Genomic DNA, 21,591 nt, shown 5'->3' with positions numbered 1-21,591 from the left:
GCCAAAATAGCAGGAGTCAACTTAAAATTAAATGCTTGTGTGGGTCTGCCATTTAAGACTGAAACACTGCCATTTTTAACAAAAGCAATTTCTATAGGATCTCCATGAATCACGTTCTTCCCCAAATTTGTTCCAAAATTTTCAAAATTCTGATTTTATGCTGATTAACCAAAGCAGACATAAAATTCCCACTTCGGCCACCACTAGTAGACTGACCGCCTCCACCTCCATTTTTGGAGGATACTTCAGCCATAGTAATCGGTTTTGCACCAGAGAAAAAATACCTTAACTCTCTCTGAAACAAAGACCAACCTGCACGATTGGAGCTTGCTGGTATCATGATACAGCCTCTCCTAGACCCTCCAAAATATACCACAATAACTACAAAAAGTCTAGCTTTGTTAGATCTCCCACAGAACTCTAACAACTTCCCATTTTCCCTAAATCTCTTGAAGAGTACAGCTCAACCAGGCACCCAGTCTCGTATATCGACGAGACAAGTAAGGATCCACTCCATACCCCTGTCCAACCTAAATAGAGCTCTTAACATCCCGATGTGTCTCATGTAAAGCATACGAATCAGACCGCCCCCCATCAAAAGATAAAGAAAAAGGTTTGGCATCAATACGAAATGACCTCTTACTGCCCCCATGGACCGAGGATTGAGGTTTAGGAGGGATATTTTGTGGAGTTTCTATGGTGGGGATATCTGGTATGGCTAAAGGTGCAGGATTAGGCAGTTTAGACCCCTGAAGAGGTGGGAATGGGGAAGGCAGTGATGGAGGAGGGGGGATAGGGGTATTTGAAACTCCCAAACAGTGGAGGGAAGCATGGGGGGGAGGAGGAAAAAGGAAGGGCAGCAAAAAAGGAAAAAAAGATGGTGATGGATGAGGGAGGGGGTGAAGGTGTGGTGGAGGAGGGTGGATAGGATGAGGGAGGGGTGAGGGAGGGGGGTGAGGCTGAGTTATAAGATGGTGATGGATGAGGGAGGGAGTGAAGGTGTGATGGAGGAGGGTGGATAGGATGAGGGAGGGGTGGGGGAGGGGGGTGAGGCTGAGTTACCATATAGTTACCAAAGTATACCAACACTACCATTTTTCATCCTCCACAAAAATTCCTAGGTCTTATATGACGACTTAAGTAATAAATATGTTAATATATTAAAAAATATAACTTAAAAAGTAATTAATTCCAATTTTTGGATTTAATTCCATTTGTTCTTCCTACTCACAATAATGTTGGCTGATGTCATGAACCTGGTTGCTAACCAAGAAACGTTGTGGAGGTAGAATGTTTCAGTGGATTTGAACTAATCTGATATTCAGTTTGTTAATCAGCTTAGAATTGGTTGATAACAATATCTATAAGGAATAATATTAGTACTGCTTTATCTCGCTGTGGTGAAGAGAATTAGAGTCTTAGAGAGGTACATGCACCAGAAAAGATATTCTAGGAAGTAAAATGTAAGATATATATTGGAACAGTCCATTCCACTCTCGTGTTAGAACTTTTGGTCTCTTAAAACAGATGGATATCTCATTTACTAACTTATAATTCATCTCATTATTTTACTGCCGTAGGCCTTCTAATAGAGGACGTGGGCAATTGTGAAGTTTTCAGAACACATTGTACAAGCTATGCTCAAGGGAATGCATCCTTACTTTCCACCTAATCATTCGTTTTCTTAGTTCTTACCAAATGATATGTGTCTTGGAATCAAAGAAATTTATGTGACTTGGAAACCGCAATATTCCATTTTTTAAAATGGGAATCAAAGAAATTTATGCGACTTGGAAAACAGATTTCATTTTTTAATTGAGAATCAATGGAATGCGTTTTCAATTAATAATGAGAATCAAAGAAATAAAAGGGTGTTTTGAATTTCTTTGACTTGAGAGGGAGAGAGAGATCATTTTTGAATCAATTAGCTCCATACATGTTTACTTTTTTATATTACAAATGGTTATAGAGTTATGTTTAAGAAATGGTTAGTTGAATATTACTTTAGTTTATCTTGGACTGAACGAAATTGGCGTTATTTTGAGGATATGGGGAAATGATTGGATCAGTTGTTAGATTTATGCAGACGGACCCTCTTTGATTGGTCTTGGTGTTGGGGCCTCTTGGATTATTCTACTATCATGGATTTTCTTTTGTCTCTTAGAATAGCTTAGTCTGTTTGCTTATTTTTATCTCTTTTTTCTATTTGTTCACTATTGTGAACCTTGTGTATTTTTCGTGCTTATCCTTTTTCAATAAAACTTTTTCTTACCTATCAAAAAAAAAAAGCTTCAATAAAATGTATAATTATATTTTGTATTGTATGTACAGTGCAGTAGATTGTAGACAACATTTATTCCTTAAAGGATGGCCACCTTGTGTGCTATGTGGAGGTGCCAATTTCTAAAGATTTTAAATGGCTTAAGGCTATGGAATACTTGAGAGCCTAAACCTTCGGCAGAGTAAATAGCATGGACTAGCAAATGAGTATAAAAAATCAAAAGAACAATCAATGTTTATTAATTCTTTATGATATTCAGAATTTTTATGATTCCATTATTTTAGTGGCACTGAAAGGTACTTTCCAAATTATTGTCATTGTTTGATGACATATAATATCTATTCTTTAATTTGTTTCTTAAATAAATTTGTTTGTTCGTCCAAAAAAAAAAAAAAAGCTATGGTTGTCAATGATTTTTCTTGAGGACCTTGATTATATTCACTTACTTATTTTTTACATTTCCAAACAAACTACAAAGAAAGTGTGCATTCAAACTTGAATTCCCTTGCAGCCAAACCTTAACGTTCTAACTAAAGTAACTCTTTTTTTATTGATTGTATTGCTCCTATGATTACTGTATTTTGCCATTTACTGTGTTCTTTTATATGGTTTAACTATTGGGAACTTCTAGATTTGGATGGAAAGCATAAGACTATACTACTTTTGAGAAATGTCTAGTAGCATTCAAGATTCATATCCTTTTGGTGTTAAAAGCCAAAGGTGATTGAGATTTCTATGTGCTGTGCAAGCCTATTTTATCTGTTCAATTTCTATATATATATATATATATATATATATTTTACATCTATCTTATTGTTAAGATATTAAATTTAATGTTAAACATATTTGGGTGTTTCATGTTCAACTCTTAGAGACCAAAATGCTTTAGATCTATCCAGGCAAGCTGAATCATATAATGCTCAGTGTGGTAAAATCTTGAAAGATCCTATAGTCTAAAGGTCTAGCTTTGTTGTTTATTTTTACTTTTTAGGTTTGAAGTGGTTGTTATTTTATGGATTTCCTATAGTCAAAACCTCTGAGGTAACACCAAATAATTGTTATTTTATGGATTTCCTGCTTTAGTGATCAATATTATGGTAAATATTCTTACCTCTGGTTCAGCCAGATTTGGGATCTAATGATGGGTTTGATCTGGGTTCATGTTCAATGGTCCTTACCTTTATCAACGATGTTTCTGACTCCAATCTGTGTCTACCATAAAATAAAATTAAAACATCTTAATTGAACTTCAAAGAAATATGGCTCCATCAGAAAACAACCTTGACAACAAGGTATGCTTCCTTTAGTTACATCTTCGGCCGCCTTTGTCACTTTCGTCTCCCTCTCTTTCTCTAAATTTGAAGTCTCATTCATTGGGAAATCAAGTTGCTGGGATTTGAAATTATTATATGTGAAATAAGTATTTAATTGATTCTAATGCAGTTGGCTACCGCTGTTTCTGTTGAAGTAACTGGTAGGCTCAACATCTCTTCCACCTTGTAATTGGATTTTCATTTATTATAATATGTCTTTTATTGATCTGATTCATCTGCTTCTGGCATAATTTCTGTTTAGCTTTGCATCAAATGCCCCGTTCTTGTGCAAAATTCGGTTGTTGCCTCCAATGTTTCAGAACATATCAATGACCTCTGTCCTCTTGAATAGCTCAAGACCTTTGCAGCTGACAGTAAGGCCCCATTTCTCTCTTTATTGATTATTATGTTTGGCTAGATATTTAAATTTTGCTTCTGTTTTTCATGTCCATTTTTCATTTCTTTGGTGAATCCACTTCTTAATATTGGGAAATGTGATGGAATCTGTGATGATTTTTCAATATACATTAGCCATGTATGCTGAATCTGAATATTTTTACTTTCCAACCAAAAAAAAGAAAAACCTGAGTTCAACTTGAATGAAGATTCAAGATGATATTGAGGTTATATATAAAATTTGGGCGAGCTGTAAGTCATCTTGAAGGTATAGATGATATATGAATGTGGAGTAGAAGGTATAGATAGTATCACTGTATTCTGTAGAAAGATTTCCTGGTTTCATTTATTATATAGATTTCAACAGTAGTATGTCATTGTTTAATTCCCTTCAATGTTTGATTTCAATTAGGTGCAGTTCCATTTTCTCTTCTAATTAAAGAATAAATAATGCATTGAGCCATGCTGTGAGTAGAAGCTTATGACTTGTGAGATTAATCATATTTAGAGGAACGCTAAACTTTGCAGTTTTGTTGTAAATCAGCTTCGGAGAATATAAGAACCAGATTTCCTGAAATGAGGTGGCAGAAATTGATCTGGCATTAGTATTCGTAACATAGCTTTATTTGCTGTCTTGCTTTATGAAATAGATTTTCCACTCAATACAGGTCATTAATATGGGACTTTCATGGTGATGTTATGTGTGTCTTCTGCAGGAGCTGCCTTGAGAGTAGGAAGCACTTGTTCTTTGAATATTCTTTCTCAAAGTGGCTATTTGAGTTAGTTGTGGTGTCAAATAAAATCCCTGGGATATAGCTTGCCTTAAGTGGTTCTATGGAGTATGGATAGGTTGAAGGGTAAAATTTCTAAAAGCACCATATGCAAACTTGCTTGGTCTGCTGTGGATTATAATGTTTGGCTTCAAAGAAATGCTCTTATATTTAGCGGCAATGTCATGTCTGAGGAGGCTATCCTGCTTTGATTAGAAGAGACATTAAAGCACAGGTTGAGTTTGTAAAGAGACTAAAAATTTTGTTTAGTGGGATTTCTCTATTTTGTATGATAGCCATAACTGAGGGGTTTTAGTTTGATTATTTGTAAGTTTAGCTGCAGTTGCTATTTAAGTTTGCTGCTTGCTCTGTTTAGGTATTGCGGCTTTTAGCTGCTGGGATTCTGCTTTTTGTATAGTTTGTTTACTTGAAAAAAAAAAAAAAAATCATTCATAGAAAAAAAGGTTATGCTCTACCTATGATTATTCTTGACCATTTTTTCTTACTTTCTTCTACATTGCCAAACAAACTATGAAGAAAAGAATGCATTCAAAACTGAATTCCCTTGCAGCCAAGCCTTGTTGTTTTAACTAAGGTAACAGTTTTTATGGCAAAACCACACTTTTGGTCCTTTGACAATGGGGGTGGTTTTGTTTTCGTCCTACACATTTAATTGTGTTATTTTATTACTCAACTTTCAAAATCAAGTCAACTTTTAAAGACACAATTGACTTGATTTTGAAAGTTAAATAATAAAATTGACACAATCAATATTTGAGAGACCTTGATTTCAAAAGTTAAAGGACAAAAGTGACACAATTGAATGTATTGGGACAAACTTGGCCAACACTTTTTATTGATCACATTGCTCCTATGGTTACTGGTTTTTGCCATTTAATGTATTTTCTTTTGTGGTTTTACTATGGAGAACTTCTTGATTTGGACAGAAAGTGCAAGACAATACAACTCTTGAGAAGGCCTTGCAACAATCAAGGTTGATATCATTTACCAGTTAAAAGACATAGGTGATTGAGACGTGCAGTTGTATCTTTTTATTTGATTTTTTTTTTTTTGGGGGGTGGGGTGGGGTGGGGCGGAAGGGGGGGGAGTTTATGGTTTTGATATTAAATTTAATGTTGAAACAAATTTATTTGCTTCAAGTTCAACTCATTTATGTGTTTATAGAAACCAAAATATTTCAAATCTATTAGGCCAGGCTGAATCATGTAATGCTCAGTGTGGTAGAATCTTGAGTGGTTATCTTAATCTAAAGGTTTGGATTTGTTGTTTCTTTTTTCTTTTTAGGTTGTTTGAAGTGTTCATGAGAGTTTAAAACCTCTGATGCAGTACCATACAGATGTTGTTTTGTGGATCTTCTGCTTTAGTAATGTTCTAGTTAATATCCATGAATGGGAGGATCAGGATCAACACAAAATTAAATGCTCTGCTTTGAAAATATTTTAAACCAAATATTCCTTTCCATTCAATAGTAACAAAATACACACACACACATACACATATATGGGTTATGCTAACGAGTGCTCTTAGAGTAAGTGAAGAAAAAAAATACTAAAGTTAACAAGTGTTCAAATATTTGATTGGTTAAGTAGACACTTAGTGTAATATTTATATATGGATGAATATGGAAGTGTGTTTAATAAATAATAGAGTAAGATTTAGGTACAATACTTAGTTGTTGTTTCTTAGATTCATCTCGTAAGATTCTGCCATGTGGCTTTTTCCTAATGAATGGAAGTGTATTTTTTTTAAGTTAAGTAGATATATAGCAGAATTTTAAGAGAGGAACTTAAAAGTAGCACCTAAAGTACTATATATAAGTTTTGTCCTAAATAATATAGTATTAGTGGGTTGCATTTTTTCATTTTAGTTTAAAATATTTTTATAAAAATAATTATAACTGCATAAAAATAAATAAATGTTATACAAACTTAATAAAATAAAATGGTCACGCCTAGCCACATTGACAATAGATAATAAAAACTAATAATGAACTATAATGTAATGATTTAAAAATATGAAAACTTGTGGAGTTGTAAAATTTCATATATTTGCATTTTTTTATGACTCGATGTATTCAAGTTTTGTTTTATTAAATTTTATTTAATTTAAATTTCTTAATGACTCCCCAGAAAAAAATTCTTAGCCGCCACTATATATATATGTGTGTGTGTGTGTGTGCACGCGCATCCAGATTTAACTTCAACACTTGAAGAGACATGTAAGATTGTATTCTAAATTTTTTTATTAGCTTTCATTTTTGTTTTTAATAGGCAATAAGGAAATATTATTATAAAGGAAAAGATGAAAAGATACACAAAGTTCACGATAGTGAAAAAGAGCAGGCAAAAACAAAGAAAAAAAAAAACATTAAACTACTCTAAGAGACAAAAGAAAAATCAATAAGAGTAGAACAATCCAAGAGACCTTAACACTGAGACCAATCGAAGAGAGTTTGGCGGCACAAATCTAACAACTTGGCTAGAGATTTCGCAGTATCTTCAAAAGAACGTCGATTATGTTTAATCCAAGTAGTCCACATCAAATAGCCTGGAACCAAATTCCAAATGTTGGAATTATGTTTCCCAAGCCAATGATGCCAACAAAATAACAAGTCTGCAACAGAACCTGGCATGACCCAATCAATCCCAAATAGTTGAAGCATATACATCCACAAAGAATGAGCTAACGGGGATAAAATCAGCAAGTGATCCATAGATTCCTTATTACAACAGCATATACAACAATGACTCGCCAAAGGGAGACCACGAGCATAAGATTATTCAAAATAAGAATCTAGCCATAAACCATTGTCCACATAAAGAAAGCCACCCTTTTAGGGACCTTTACTTTCCAAATGCCCTTCCAATGGAAAATAAAAGGGGTAACATCTCGAATCTTATGCTAAAAAGATCAAGTGTCAAACTTCCCACTTCCATTGAGGCTCCAACAAAGACTATCACAACCACCTCCTCTAGGAATCCGAGATTGGATTAAGTGAGAAAGGAGAAAGAAGCCTCTAACTCTCAGTCATTGAATTCCCTATAAAATCTTAAGTTTCACACTCTGTCATTTCCACCCATTGGAGGACTCAGAACATCAGAAATACAAGCTTCCTTATTGGCTGAACACACAAGTAACTAAGGATAAAGAGTTATAAGAGAATTATCTCCAATCCACTTATCATGCCAAAAAAGAATATGCGAACCATCACCCACCACAAAAGACAAGTGCTTAGAAAAGTTCTCCCAACCTTCACTTATGCTTCACCATAATCCACACCCATGTGCCCTTCTACAAACTCTAGTGCTCCATTACAAAGGAATTTAATTTTGTTTGTAAAACTTAATAGTTTTAAATTTTTCTTTGTTTGTCTGTTTGACTAAGAATGTGAAGCTTCCATTACAAAGGACTACACCTATGTCAAAGTCATCAAAATTGTTGGGTTAAGATAGCTTGACCCCGGTTAATTAATTTAATTACCCAAGTTGATTAATTAGGTTCAATTGCATGCAAATCGTGAAGGCACCAACAAATCACCAATTAAACTAAATGCAATGGAAATTAAATTGACATGGTGATTTATTGACAAATGGGGAAAATCTTTCATAAGGCAAAAACTCTACTGGGTGATTTTAAGTTCACTACTCCTAAGAATCTACTAATCAACAATCAAGCGGTTACAAGTATAAGGAATCTTACCAATTACCTTGGCCTATCTCGAAATACCAACCTACAGTTGAACCTTCAGTCCAATACCCAATTGGACTTGATCTTGTAGTAGCATTCCTTTCTTTGATGCACAAATCTCCAATCTGTGACTAATTCTTTGCACGGATCTCAGTATGTGAGTAACTCCAACAACTTGAACAAATGTTGTTGGTTGCAAAGTTCTTCACTTCATCAACAATGAAGATCTGGAAGCGCTTGGTCACAAAACCCTATAGCGTACAAACGCATTAGCTTGTCACAGAGAAATCGTGAATCGTATCGTGAATCGATTTTTCATTTTTTTGTATCATGTATCGTAAGATACACAAATACTTAATAAAATTTATAAAAAAATTATAAATATACATATATAAATGATATATTCATTATAAATTTTAAATATGTTCAACTAATGACTAATTTATTCATCACTTATATAATAATATTTAACAAACTAATTAAATAAATCAAACTAGCATGTGTTCATAACATACACATTAAAATTACTTAAATTCAAAAGTGATAATATATTACAAATGACCCAAAAATAAAAATTTATTTTCATCATATTCATCAAATTGCCTAATCAACCCCATCTAAGTTAACGCTATCATCATATTTATAATTTTGCAAATTTATTTCTTCATTAAAATTTTCTTCATCGTTATTCGTCATTAACATTTACTATCTCTTCTTGTTCTTTCCATTTCTATAATTTTTTTTTGGCATTCTAGTTTCTTGGACTTATAAGAATAACAATTAAAATAAAAATAAAAAATTTTTAAAAAATTTAAAATATTAAAGTGAAAGGTAAGTGTGTACTGTGTAGTCAATTGTAGGAGGGAGGGGAAAAAAACTTATGAATATGTTATTTTAGTAAGCTAAATTAAGAAAACTAATAATTTTGTGTTAAAAACAAATCTAACAACTTGTTAGATTCAAATAAAAGTACAAATTTTAACAAAAAATTAAAGGTTTGGATTTGTTGTTTCTTTTTTCTTTTTAGGTTGTTTGAAGTGTTCATGAGAGTTTAAAACCTCTGATGCAGTACCATACAGATGTTGTTTTGTGGATCTTCTGCTTTAGTAATGTTCTAGTTAATATCCATGAATGGGAGGATCAGGATCAACACAAAATTACATGCTCTGCTTTGAAAATATTTTAAACCAAATATTCCTTTCCATTCAATAGTAACAAAATACACACACACACACATACACATATATGGGTTATGCTAACGAGTGCTCATAAAGTAAGTGAAGAAAAAAAATAGTAAAGTTAACAAGTGTTCAAATATTTGATTGGTTAAGTAGACACTTAGTGTAATATTTATATATGGATGAATATGGATGCGTGTTTAATAAATAATAGAGCAAGATTTAGGTACAATACTTAGTTGCTGTTTCTTAGATTCATCTCGTAAGATTCTGCCATGTGGCTTTTTCCTAATAGATGGAAGTGTATTTTTTTTTTAAGTTAAGTAAATATATAGCAGAATTTTAAGAGAGGAACTTAAAAGTAGCACCTAAGGTACTAGATATAAGTTTTGTCCTAAATAATATAGTATTAGTGGGTTGCATTTTTTCATTTTAGTTTAAAATATTTTTATAAAAATAATTATAACTGCATAAAAATAAATAAATGTTATACAAACTTAATAAAATAAAATGGTCATGCCTAGCCACATTGACAATCTATATATTACTAAAAGCTGAAGCGTAGCATTTAATGTTGCTACGCTCCAGTTAAGCCATGTCAGCGCCATGTCATCATTTATTTTATTTTATTATTTATTTTTTGTTTTATCGATTGCCATTTATTGAGTCTCTTTTTAAATTCAAGTGTTACGTTATCTCCATATCTATCGCATGTCTCTCCATTAACCCATAACCCATACTCTTGAGATGTTGCTATTATATGGAATTCTTATAGTCGCCAATACTTTATCTCCATATCTACCTTGTGTCTCTCCATTAACCCAGACTCTTGAAATGCCGCTATTATATGGAATTCTTATAGTCACTAATACTTTATCTCCACATCTATCATGTGTCTTTCCATTAACTCAGACTCTTGAGATGCCGCTATTATATGGAATTTTTATGGTCACCGATAGATTGCAACCTCCTCACCTCCTCACCTCTCATTTTTTTTCTATAAATTTTCAATTGTTCTTTGTTTACAAATTGATCGGTATGGCCTTCAATGCGATAGTTTCTTGAGTGTTTTTTCCATTCTTTTGGTCATGGCTCAAGTTCGTCTACCAAAACCCAATCAAGTGAGTGCAAGAGATAGATAATGACTCTAGAGCTTGCAAACGAAACTAAAGCAGATGAGAGGTGAACATTGGTAACCCAAGTTCAAAGGGTATAAACTGAAAATGAGTTCTGCTATTTGTATTATTCTTTTTTTTTTTCTTTTTTTATTCCCATCTCATTATTAGGGGAAAAAAAAACGTAGTTCAATTTTGAGTTTTCATTATGAACGAGATTGAGTTTTCATGGTCTTAAAACTATTAAAATATATATATATATATATATATATATATTTTAAAAAAAAATTATTTGAGTTGGGCATTTGATCATGTTTGTTATAAATTGTTTTATGGTTGCCATTCTCTAGACTGTAGGAATGTTACTCTCAATATGTTTGTTCAATGTGATGTTTTTATTTTGGTCTTTGTTTTATAGTAAGAGTGTTATTCATTTTCATCAAAGAGAAATTGTTATTGTTCTCTTTTTCCCATCGTCTTATATGCTAAACTAAATTTCATTTTTATCTCTGTTTTGTTTGTCAATTCTTCGACAGATGTCAATGATCAAGACTCGCAATCATTGGAGGCTTTTTAATCTATTAAAGGTCATACTAATCAATTGGTAACCATTCTTTCTTAGAATATTTTGAAGGAAAGAGGAAAAAATGTTGCTTTTCTTGGGTGGTGCTTGATAATTTGCTTTTTATGGTTCAATACACAGCTATATTAGATTTCATTTCCTTATACTAATAATTTGTTTTTTATTGTTTAATTTGACTATTTGGTGTCCAGAAATTGTGGAAAATGGAAGAGAAAAGAGAGTAAAGTTTGAATCTTTTATTATTATTATTTATTATTTTATTATTTTTTTTTTTTTTTTGTGTATGGAACTTGGGATGTAATAGTTTAAATTTTTTTTATCTTAATATTTTAAAGGAACTCTAATTTTCAAAGTACATCAGCTTAAGTAGATTGTTGTATTGTGGGTAGAATTTTTGTTTGGGACCTAAGTTGGCCTGTTTGGTTGACGAATAACTTTGGGGATTATTTAGCTTATGAGAAATTTTTTGGTATTTTAGGAGTGTGAAATTCAAAGAATTGAGTTTTTTAAATTCCATTTAGTACCTAGCTTTTGGTAACTGTTGTGAGGATAGAAAAATTAATTGGTCTTGATTTTTTGAATAACTATCTTTAATACTGTGTACATGAACAATAATTGGATTTTTAGTTTTAGATTTTGAATTATGCTATTTTTTCAACAACTTGATTTTCTTTTTTTGAATATCTAGAATACTATGTACATGAGTTTTAGACAAATCTTAACAATACTATTTCTTTTGGATTTTACTATTTTTTTCCTTATTAAACACAATATGATATAGTTGATGTGTTCCAATGAAGGCAGAAGCAATTGCTATTTTTGGGCATAGCAACTGATACAATCTGATAACTTCCTGTAGCCATTTGAAATTCATAACTTGGAATGTTAATAGACATCTTCTCTGAGGTAAGAACAATTGGCTGAGTTAGCAAGTTTACAATTCGTATACGCTCTATTTTGATTTTCTATGGGAATTCAAAACAATAATAATTGAGTGATTTGTATAGGGACACATTGATAAATGTCTGTAGTAGACATGGGTGGAATCAATGGCATATTACTATTTGACAATTTGGTGGTCTTTGATGGAAATTGATATAAGTGAAGATCTATTAAATTTGATCATTTTGCTGAAGTAAGGTATGTTTAATATGTATTTTATTTATATACCTTCTTGTAAATAATTTTTTGTACGTGATGACTTTTTTTTTTTTTTTTTTGAGAAGGAGTACGTGATGACTCTAACCTATAAAACTTCACTTTCCTTTTCTTTTCTTTTTTCTTTTTTTTTTTTGTGGTCTTATTCTTTTTTGTTGGCAACTAACTAGACATCACTTTTGGGAATGAAGGATTTAGCAACTGGTACGAAGGTTGCACCTCAAAATTTAGAAGAATTAAAATATAATACAATCTCATCATGGGAAGAAAAATAGAAATCTAATGTTGTGTTGGCATGTCCCTCCATTATTGGTTTTCAAATATCATATCTATAAAATTAAAAAATTAAAAAAAAATAAAATAAAAAACCAAAATAATATAATGATATATTTGTAGAGATAGAGAGTTGGAAAATAATTTTAGAAATAGTTCAAGTTTTTAGGAGAAAACTATTTTCAATAAATTTTAGAGAATAAATTATGAATTGTATCATATTACAAAATATATATTCCCACGCATCGCGTGGGTTTGCGACTAGTAGATAATAAAAACTAAAAATGAACTATAATGTAATGATTTAAAAATATGAAAACTCGTGGAGTTGTAAAATTTCATATATTTGCATTTTTTTATGACTCGATATATTCAAGTTTTTTTTTCATTAAATTTTATTTAATTTAAATTTCTTGATGACTCCCCAGAAAAAAATTCTTAGCCGCCACTGTATATATATATATATATGTGTGTGTGTGTGTGTGTGCACGCGCATCTAGATTTAACTTCAACACTTGAAGAGACATGTAAGATTGTATTCTAAATTTTTTTATTAGCTTTCATTTTTTTTATTTTTAATAGGCAATAAGGAAATATTATTATAAAGGAAAAGATGAAAAGATACACAAAGTTCATGATAGTGAAAAAGAGCAGGCAAAAACAAAGAAAAAAAAAACATTAAACTACTCTAAGAGACAAAAGAAAAATCAATAAGAGTAGAACAATCCAAGAGACCTTAACACTGAGACCAATCGAAGAGAGTTCGTTGGCACAAATCTAACAACTTGGCTAGAGATTTCGCAGTATCTTCAAAAGAACGTCAATTATGTTTAATCCAAGTAGTCCACATCAAATAGCTTGGAACCAAATTCCAAATGTTGGAATTATATTTCCCAAGCCAATGATGCCAACAAAATAACAAGTCTGCAACAGAACCTGGCATGACCCAATCAATCCCAAATAGTTGAAGCATATACATCCACAAAGAATGAGCTAACGGGGATAAAATCAGCAAGTGATCCATAGATTCCTTATTACAATAGCATATACAACAACGACTCGCCAAAGGGAGACCATGAAGCATAAGATTATCCAAAGTAAGAATCTAGCCATAAACCATTGTCCACATAAAGAAAGCCACCCTTTTAGGGACCTTTACTTTCCAAATGCCCTTCCAAGGGAAAATAAAAGGGGTAACATCTCGAATCTTATGATAAAAAGATCAAGTGTCAAACTTCCCACTTCCATTGAGGCTCCAACAAAGACTATCACAACCACCTCCTCTAGGAATCCGAGATTGGATTAAGTGAGAAAGGAGAAAGAAGCCCCTAACTCTCAGTCATTGAATTCCCTATAAAATCTTAAGTTTCACACTCTGTCATTTCCACCCATTGGAGGACTCAGAACATCAGAAATACAAGCTTCCTTATTGGCTGAACACACAAGTAACTAAGGATAAAGAGTTATAAGAGAATTATCTCCAATCCACTTATCATGCCAAAAAAGAATATGCGAACCATCACCCACCACAAAAGACAAGTGCTTAGAAAAGTTCTCCCAACCTTCACTTATGCTTCACCATAATCCACACCCATGTGCCCTTCTACAAACTCTAATGCTCCATTACAAAGGAATTTAATTTTGTTTGTAAAACTTAATAGTTTTAAATTTTTCTTTGTTTGTCTGTTTGACTAAGAATGTGAAGCTTCCATTACAAAGGACTACACCTATGTCAAAGTCATCAAAATTGTTGGGTTAAGATAGCTTGACCCCGGTTAATTAATTCAATTACCCAAGTTGATTAATTAGGTTCAATTGCATGCAAATCGTGAAGGCACCAACAAACCACCAATTAAACTAAATGCAATGGAAATTACATTGACACAATAATTTATTGACAAATGGGGAAAATCTTTCATAAGGCAAAAACTCCACTGGGTGATTTTAAGTTTACTACTCCCAAGAATCTACTAATCAACAATCAAGCGGTTACAAGTATAAGGAATCTTACCAATTACCCTGGCCTATCCTGAAATACCAACCTATAGTTGAACCTTCACTCCAATACCCAATTGGACTTGATCTTGTAGTAGCCTTCCTTTCTTTGATGCACAAATCTCCAATCTGTGACTAATTCTTTGCACGGATCTCAGTATGTGACTAACTCTAACAACTTGAACAAATGTTGTTGGTTGCAAAGTTCTGCACTTCATCAACAATGAAGATCTGGAAGCGCTTGGTCACAAAACCCTATAGCATACAAACACATTAGCTTGTCACAGAGAAAATAAGTCTCTTGGTCTCTGTATCCATATTTATGACTTTTAAAATAAGCCTTATATATATCTAGGGTTGTGAGAAAAGAAACCCTAAACAAATACAAAAGCTTGGGCCAAATTTTAGATCTGAAAAACTGAAAATTGTAAGTCTCGATAGATCGAGCTGCTGTTGAGCTATCTATCGAGCTTCACATTAAGTCTTGATAGTAGGCATTTGTTGAGCTCTCTGTCGAGACTTAATGAATGAATTTTCTTTACTTGTTTCTTAGACCAATCTTCATGTCTTTTAATACGAACACTTGATATGCTTGAACAACATATTCTTTGAAGTATTAAACCTATCTTATATCTATCCAATTACAAGTAAAGTACATTTTGTCAAAAATAGGTGACTCATTTTGGTTATATTCTGAAAAAACATCTTTGGAAGTGCTCCTAGCTTTTGAAGTGCTAAACATAAGTGCAAATTCTGATATTCCATTTTTTGGACAATAGCTTGTGGTGTTTGCTGCTTATCTGCTTCCAAGTATATCACACTACATATTCATAAAAAAATAATAATAATAAAATAAAATAAAATAAAAAAAGCATTCAATAATCACATCAAAGAACTACTTTTCAGTCCTCTATTATAGTGTGCTGCTATTTTACAATATTAGGCAAGGCAACTTTGTGTGGAATTCATTGATTGGTAGCTTAACATTTTGATGCATCCCCCTCTCTCTCTCTCTCTCTCTCTCTCTAGTGGACCATATATATTAGGGAGTGGGTGTAGCTATAAAATTCCAATGTAATTCTTGTTAATGTTATACCTATGAATGTATTACTTATCCATAAGTAAAATGCTGTTAATGTAATACTATTGAATAATTTTTAATCAGATGATTATTGTGACAAACAAGTTTTTGGTTTACATGTTCTCCTTATTTCTTCAATGCTTGTCAAATATCAAGATGATGAATATGTGAAATCTTAGTTTATTATATCTTACAAAAATTTATATGACACTTAAATTTTATTGGTTGGATAGTAAGGATATTTGTTTGACATTAAATTTGACGTGTTAAATATGGACAGTATATGTAATTTGACAATGGGATTCGGAATGTATTTATCCAACTTAAAGGTATTAAGTTGTGTAGCGTTAGGTTGTAATTTGACAATGTGTACTTTGCTGTACCCCTCACTAGAATAATCGGAAGGCTGTTTCCTATGAAACCCATAAGTTTGTTTGTTTAGTATAGTTAAGATTTAAGAATACAAAAGACTAATTTTGAACACTTCAAAGATAAGATGTTTTTTTATGCGTGATTACCCTGATATTTGATAAGCTTGGTGATCATGGGAGAGACACTTAATCTGACTGTAGAGGTATAAATTGAACATAACTCTTTGTATATGAAAGTCAAGATGATGTTTTATATAACAATCTTACCTTTTAGTTCTCCTAGTATCCTTAGTTATCATCATAGGCTTGAGTTAAATCTTATTTTTACTAAGGATTGGCTGGTTCTGGGGAAGAAGATTGCCACCTTTGTCAAACAATGCTGACAGTGAGGTGCAGCACCACTGGAATTTACTTGGTTTCTCTGCTACATGTCTTGACTTGAGGCCGCTACAAATGTGCATTACGTGCCAAAGCCTCAAGCAAAATTTTCTTTATTGATATAAAACCATTGCTCTGTACATTTGAAAATGACAACACAGTTTCTCATTAATTCCATCAATTACATTGCCTGATACAGATGTTCATCACTTTATAATGTAATTAATTCTACAAAAATAGATGAGATAAGGCTTATGCACAATTATGTGCTGTCAAACACAATTATGTGCTCAGTCTTCAAGACTCGTAGCGATCAAAGATCAGAAAGACCTATGAACCTCTTTGGGAAAGTATCAGCATTAAGAGCTGCTGAAGAAGCTGAAGGAGAAGAAGCTGAAGGAGAAGAAGATGATGACCACAAAGAACTCTTCGGTGATGAAGCTAGAAAGTTTTTTGCACTAACATCTCTGTCTTCTTCATTTATTGTATCCAGCATCTTTCTTGCTTTTTGCCTGATGACACTAATATATTGTGGAGGTGCAACCTCTGTTACAAACCTTGCTAAACGTGAGTTTGCCATCAAGGAGTTAAGTTGAAGCATTAAACAAAAACGGAGAGTTCTTGTAGTTCTTGTAGGAAGAGGATTTGGTTGTGGATGAGCTTGAACACAAGGTATGGTTGATATTTATAGGTGCATTGCCTAAGCATTGATTAGTCAGTAGTCCCAATCAGTTTCAACAGTTAGTGCCGCCCCTAGCTTTTGATATTGATTGCATTCGATTCAATCTTGATGTTTGCTTGATATTTCAAGAAGATAAGTTTTTTGATGGACCATATTTTTCTTATGTGCCAATTTATCTTAAAGTATGTTTCTGGGTAGGTTCAGTAGCTTCCAAATTTGCACTTTCTTGAGCTTAATCCGAAGCGGCACGTGTCAGTGAATGGTTTGGATAAACAATGAGTGGCAGGATGAGCTACAAGTGGGTGTATGAGGTTGTTTTGAAAGTGATGCTACAATGGCTTTTCTTGACCCCTTTCCTCCTCCACAGGGAAAAGTGGCTAGTTAGCCGCTAATTGACTCATTTACTGTGAACCATGATAATATAAATATATATATATATATATATATATTCTTAATAATAGGAGGAATAGCACTGAAGTTATAAGAGCAAGAGAGTCAAGAAGGGTTTTTATTTTTATTTTTTTTTAACCTGTTGAAGCTGTTTAACCTTAAATCTATTGACTGGTTAAAAATGCTGCGATATGAATATATAGATTTATGTTAATAATGTAGTAGAAGGAGGGATAAAGAGAGAACTAAGAAATTCAGATTCATGAAAAGAGAAGGAGATTGGTAAACTGAAGTCATGCTAAACCATACTAATAACAATCAATAGAATCAATACAAAAGACTTGATTTGGACAAATTGTTTGATACACATAAGAAAGACTAAACTTATTTTTTAAGAGAAGACTCATTGACTAAAACCACATTTCTAAGCAGCTTTTAAACTTCTAAGGACTGAGCTTAATCCCGAATTACATAGCCCATTATGACTATACATCAATTTTCTTTAAAGGAAGCATTAATTTGCTGGTTCACTCTAGGCCATAGATCCTGTTCTAAATAGTTTAATCTTAGTTGTACTAGTAAATCCCCTTCCCTCTACCCCTGTTTGTGTTAGTTTATTGTAAAAAGTACCAACATTTTAGGCCTCAGCTTTCTTTGTATAAAAATATGCTTTTGTTAGTGAGTGCGGACGCAAGTCAAAATATATTTAATACTTCATTAAATGATTCTTTGATTATGTATATTTTTTCTAAAATTTAAAAGCAAATTATGCACATATATATCTAAGAAAACACAAGCAATCATAATGAGTTACAGTGTGCAAACCAATGAGTTGTTGACAAGCAATTTCTCTTTTCTAAAATATATAAATATGGTTATAGTTGAATATTTAATATGAGTGATTAAGGGCACATTTGGTAATAGATTTTTAATAATGTTGTTTGTATTTTTTGGAAATACATGAGTGAAAAATGTGTTAAAAATGTGTAATATTATTTAAATACTGAAAATTATTGTTTAAACAACAGTAACAAACGGGTTCTAAGACACTCATTTACAAGACCATAAAAATAAATATAAAATAGTACTATACTCCCAGCCAACTGAACTGAATGGCATGAATTTGGTTAAGCTTGAGAGCAAACTGTTTTAAACAATAGCTACCAATTTATTCATGAGGACATATAGCAGATTGGAAATTGAAGGCTGCTCTATGTGTACCAATTATTCAGGTTGATCCATATTAGCACAATGAGACCTCCTACATGTTTATTTGGAGAATTATTTTCATTGGTTTAGGGGCTTGAAAAAATGAACTGGGAAAAAATATAGTAGTTGTACTTTCAAAAAAATAAATCTTTAAAAAGTTGTGTATAAACAAAAAAAGCTTTTTTATTTCAGAAAAAAAAAAAAAAAAAAAAAACAAACACAAACAAACAAACAAAAAAAGCTTTTTAAATTTTTTTTAACGTTTTATAATTTGATATATACAATGGGTGATTTGAACCCTTTATATCTCTATTGAAAATACCAAAAAATACTAATTAAACTATAAGGTTTTTGGCAAAAACTCGCTCTCTTATCTACAAACGTTTTCCTCTTATCCACGGCATGAATCATCCAAAAACAGCAAATGTTATGGTCCACATACTTCGCAAGTTTATTTCTTCACATGGGAGCTGACCCGGGGGCACCAGGAAGGAATAGACACAAATACCTCACTGCCACAGTTATAGGATAGACAAAGAGTAACGTATTCGTATTCGAATTTAGTATTTACTAGTACTTCTTAGGGTATTATTTAAGAATGTGATTTTATGTTGTTGTATGGTATGACTGTATGAGACTATCTATTGTCTTAAGATTATTTGTAAATTAAGGGCAAGGTTGGTCTAGTGCTCCTATGTATTGAATCCGTTGAAATTTGAAAACGTGAAAAATAATTATGGTTTACAATCAACATTTCAACAGATCTATCTATCAAAAAAAAAAAAAAAACATTTCAACGGGTCTAGTGCTAAGCCAGTCATTCAAGTAAACTAATAAACTTTATAGATAAATATCTTTTAAATTTAATATGTAATTATATATCTGTTGACAACTAATTTTTCACACAAAGACATGAACCCATGAACGAAGCCCAAGAATCAATGAATTTGGGCCTTAAGAGAAGAGAATGCAAAGTCATATCGGGGCACAAGCATAACCCAGCTTATTGGAATAAAGAAGATAAAGAAGTAGGGACGACAAAAAGAATTGTTTTTGACAAAATGCCTTTAGATGAGGCAATGAATGGGCCAGAGGATGGCCCAAAACCCCTTAGATGGGGGAATGAGACTAAGAATGATCTTTAGCAAGACAACCTTTAAATGGAGGCAGTGGAGGTGTTGACAGCCCCACAACACCTCTTGATTTTTGGAGGTTTCTTGGCAAGACATGTGTGAAAGTGTGTAATTAGTGTGGATACTTGCGTGATTGTGTATGCATTGGTGAGTCCATCTATTATCTTTCCAATTTTGCAGTCTTCATTAGCCATTGATTTCTAAGGTGTGATTAGTCACCTATGTCTAATTCATTTTATTTTTAATTAATTAAAGGTGTACTTAAGGTTTTTTTTTTTAAGCTAAAAAAGATAGGCAAATGCCTTGAATTAAATACATGGACTCAGAAGTTCTATCAAATGTAAGGAAGGTATCAAACACCTCACAACGTCTATCCTAAAATAATACCTTATTTTGATTACGTCTCTAGTTTTTATTATTTGAAAAATAACTCAAGAATTGGCAAGTTAGTTTTTGAAAAAAAGTTATGTTAAATCTACGTAATTTGTGCCAACGGCAACATGTAACGACAAAGTATATACATTTACATGTGAACTATAAATACAAATACTAAGCATGTGAAATTCAAGTACATACACTAGCATATGAAATTTGAGTACATATACTTTGCATGTGAAATTTAAGTACAACTAGGCATGCATAAGAAAATTGCATTTGCAAGTGCCAAGAAACTTATATCTCTCCCTGAGGATAGCATGACAAGCCCAAGTTGCAACTTATTCCCTCAAAGATTTTTTTTTGTTTTGTTTTGTTTTTTGTTTTTTAGTTTTTTATGCAAAAAAGGCACAAAGAGACAAAAAAGAATACAATGGTTAAATTCTTATCAAGTGTGAAAGTAATGTCATTTGATAATTTATAAATCCTGGAGGAATACTTTTTATTTTCTTTAATTATTTTGAAATTTAGTGTTGGAATGGTGATTTTTGCAAATCTTGGAAGTTTAAGGGATTTTTTTTGCAATTTTTGAAAATTTTTAGGGCCTTTTGTAATTTTGGGAAAGTTTTTGGGTCAAAGTATGATTTAGAAATATTTGGGGTTGAAAAAGTAATTTGGGAAAGTTTGAAGTAGAAAATGTAATTTTGTGAAAGTTTGAGGATCTAATTGTAATTTTGTGAAAGTTTAGAGGTCAAATTGTAATTTAGGACTTTAATAAAATAAATAAATAAAACTAGAACTAATTTTGAAACATGATATAAACCGTAAGCCTTTTTTTCGTATTTTTTCTTAAATAAAATTATTCTAGTTCTTGTTTGCCACATTTTTTTTTCCTTCTCATTTCACATGTACATTTAAAAATAAAAAATAAAAAATTCTATGTACAATTGTTACTTTTTTTTTACATAGCTTATTTTTTTAATCTTACTATTATTAAAAATAAATTCTCTCAACAAACCCCTTATGTTTTTTTTATGTTCATAAGGAAAAACTTCACACTTAAGTCTGTTTGGGTAAACGTTTTCACTTGGCAAAAGCGCGTTTTAAGAGCAAAACACAAAAAACCTAGCGTTTGGCCCTTGATTTCTATGAGATTGCATTTTAAAAACAAAGGTAGTGTAAGAGACCACGCCCCCAACTCA

The 21,591-nt window shown here is 32.1% G+C and overlaps 2 long non-coding RNA genes across 2 annotated transcripts; both read left to right on the top strand.

Moving 5' to 3' along the window:
• The first annotated feature begins 2,993 nt into the window (after positions 1-2,993).
• On the top strand, positions 2,994-5,084 carry LOC136067794 (uncharacterized). The gene is made up of 3 exons (XR_010629211.1): positions 2,994-3,755; positions 3,857-3,968; positions 4,707-5,084. It is a non-coding gene; the product is annotated as an uncharacterized LOC136067794 (long non-coding RNA).
• Positions 5,085-10,738: 5,654 nt separating this feature from the next.
• On the top strand, positions 10,739-12,442 carry LOC136067793 (uncharacterized). Its single transcript, XR_010629210.1, has 4 exons — positions 10,739-10,828; positions 11,298-11,365; positions 12,145-12,250; positions 12,352-12,442. It is a non-coding gene; the product is annotated as an uncharacterized LOC136067793 (long non-coding RNA).
• Positions 12,443-21,591: the final 9,149 nt, after the last annotated feature.

Source organism: Quercus suber, unplaced genomic scaffold (genome assembly GCF_002906115.3).
Source record: "Quercus suber isolate HL8 unplaced genomic scaffold, Cork oak 2.0 scaffold_85, whole genome shotgun sequence".
Taxonomy (NCBI): Eukaryota; Viridiplantae; Streptophyta; class Magnoliopsida; order Fagales; family Fagaceae; genus Quercus; species Quercus suber.
This window is presented reverse-complemented; position numbering and strand designations above follow the sequence as displayed.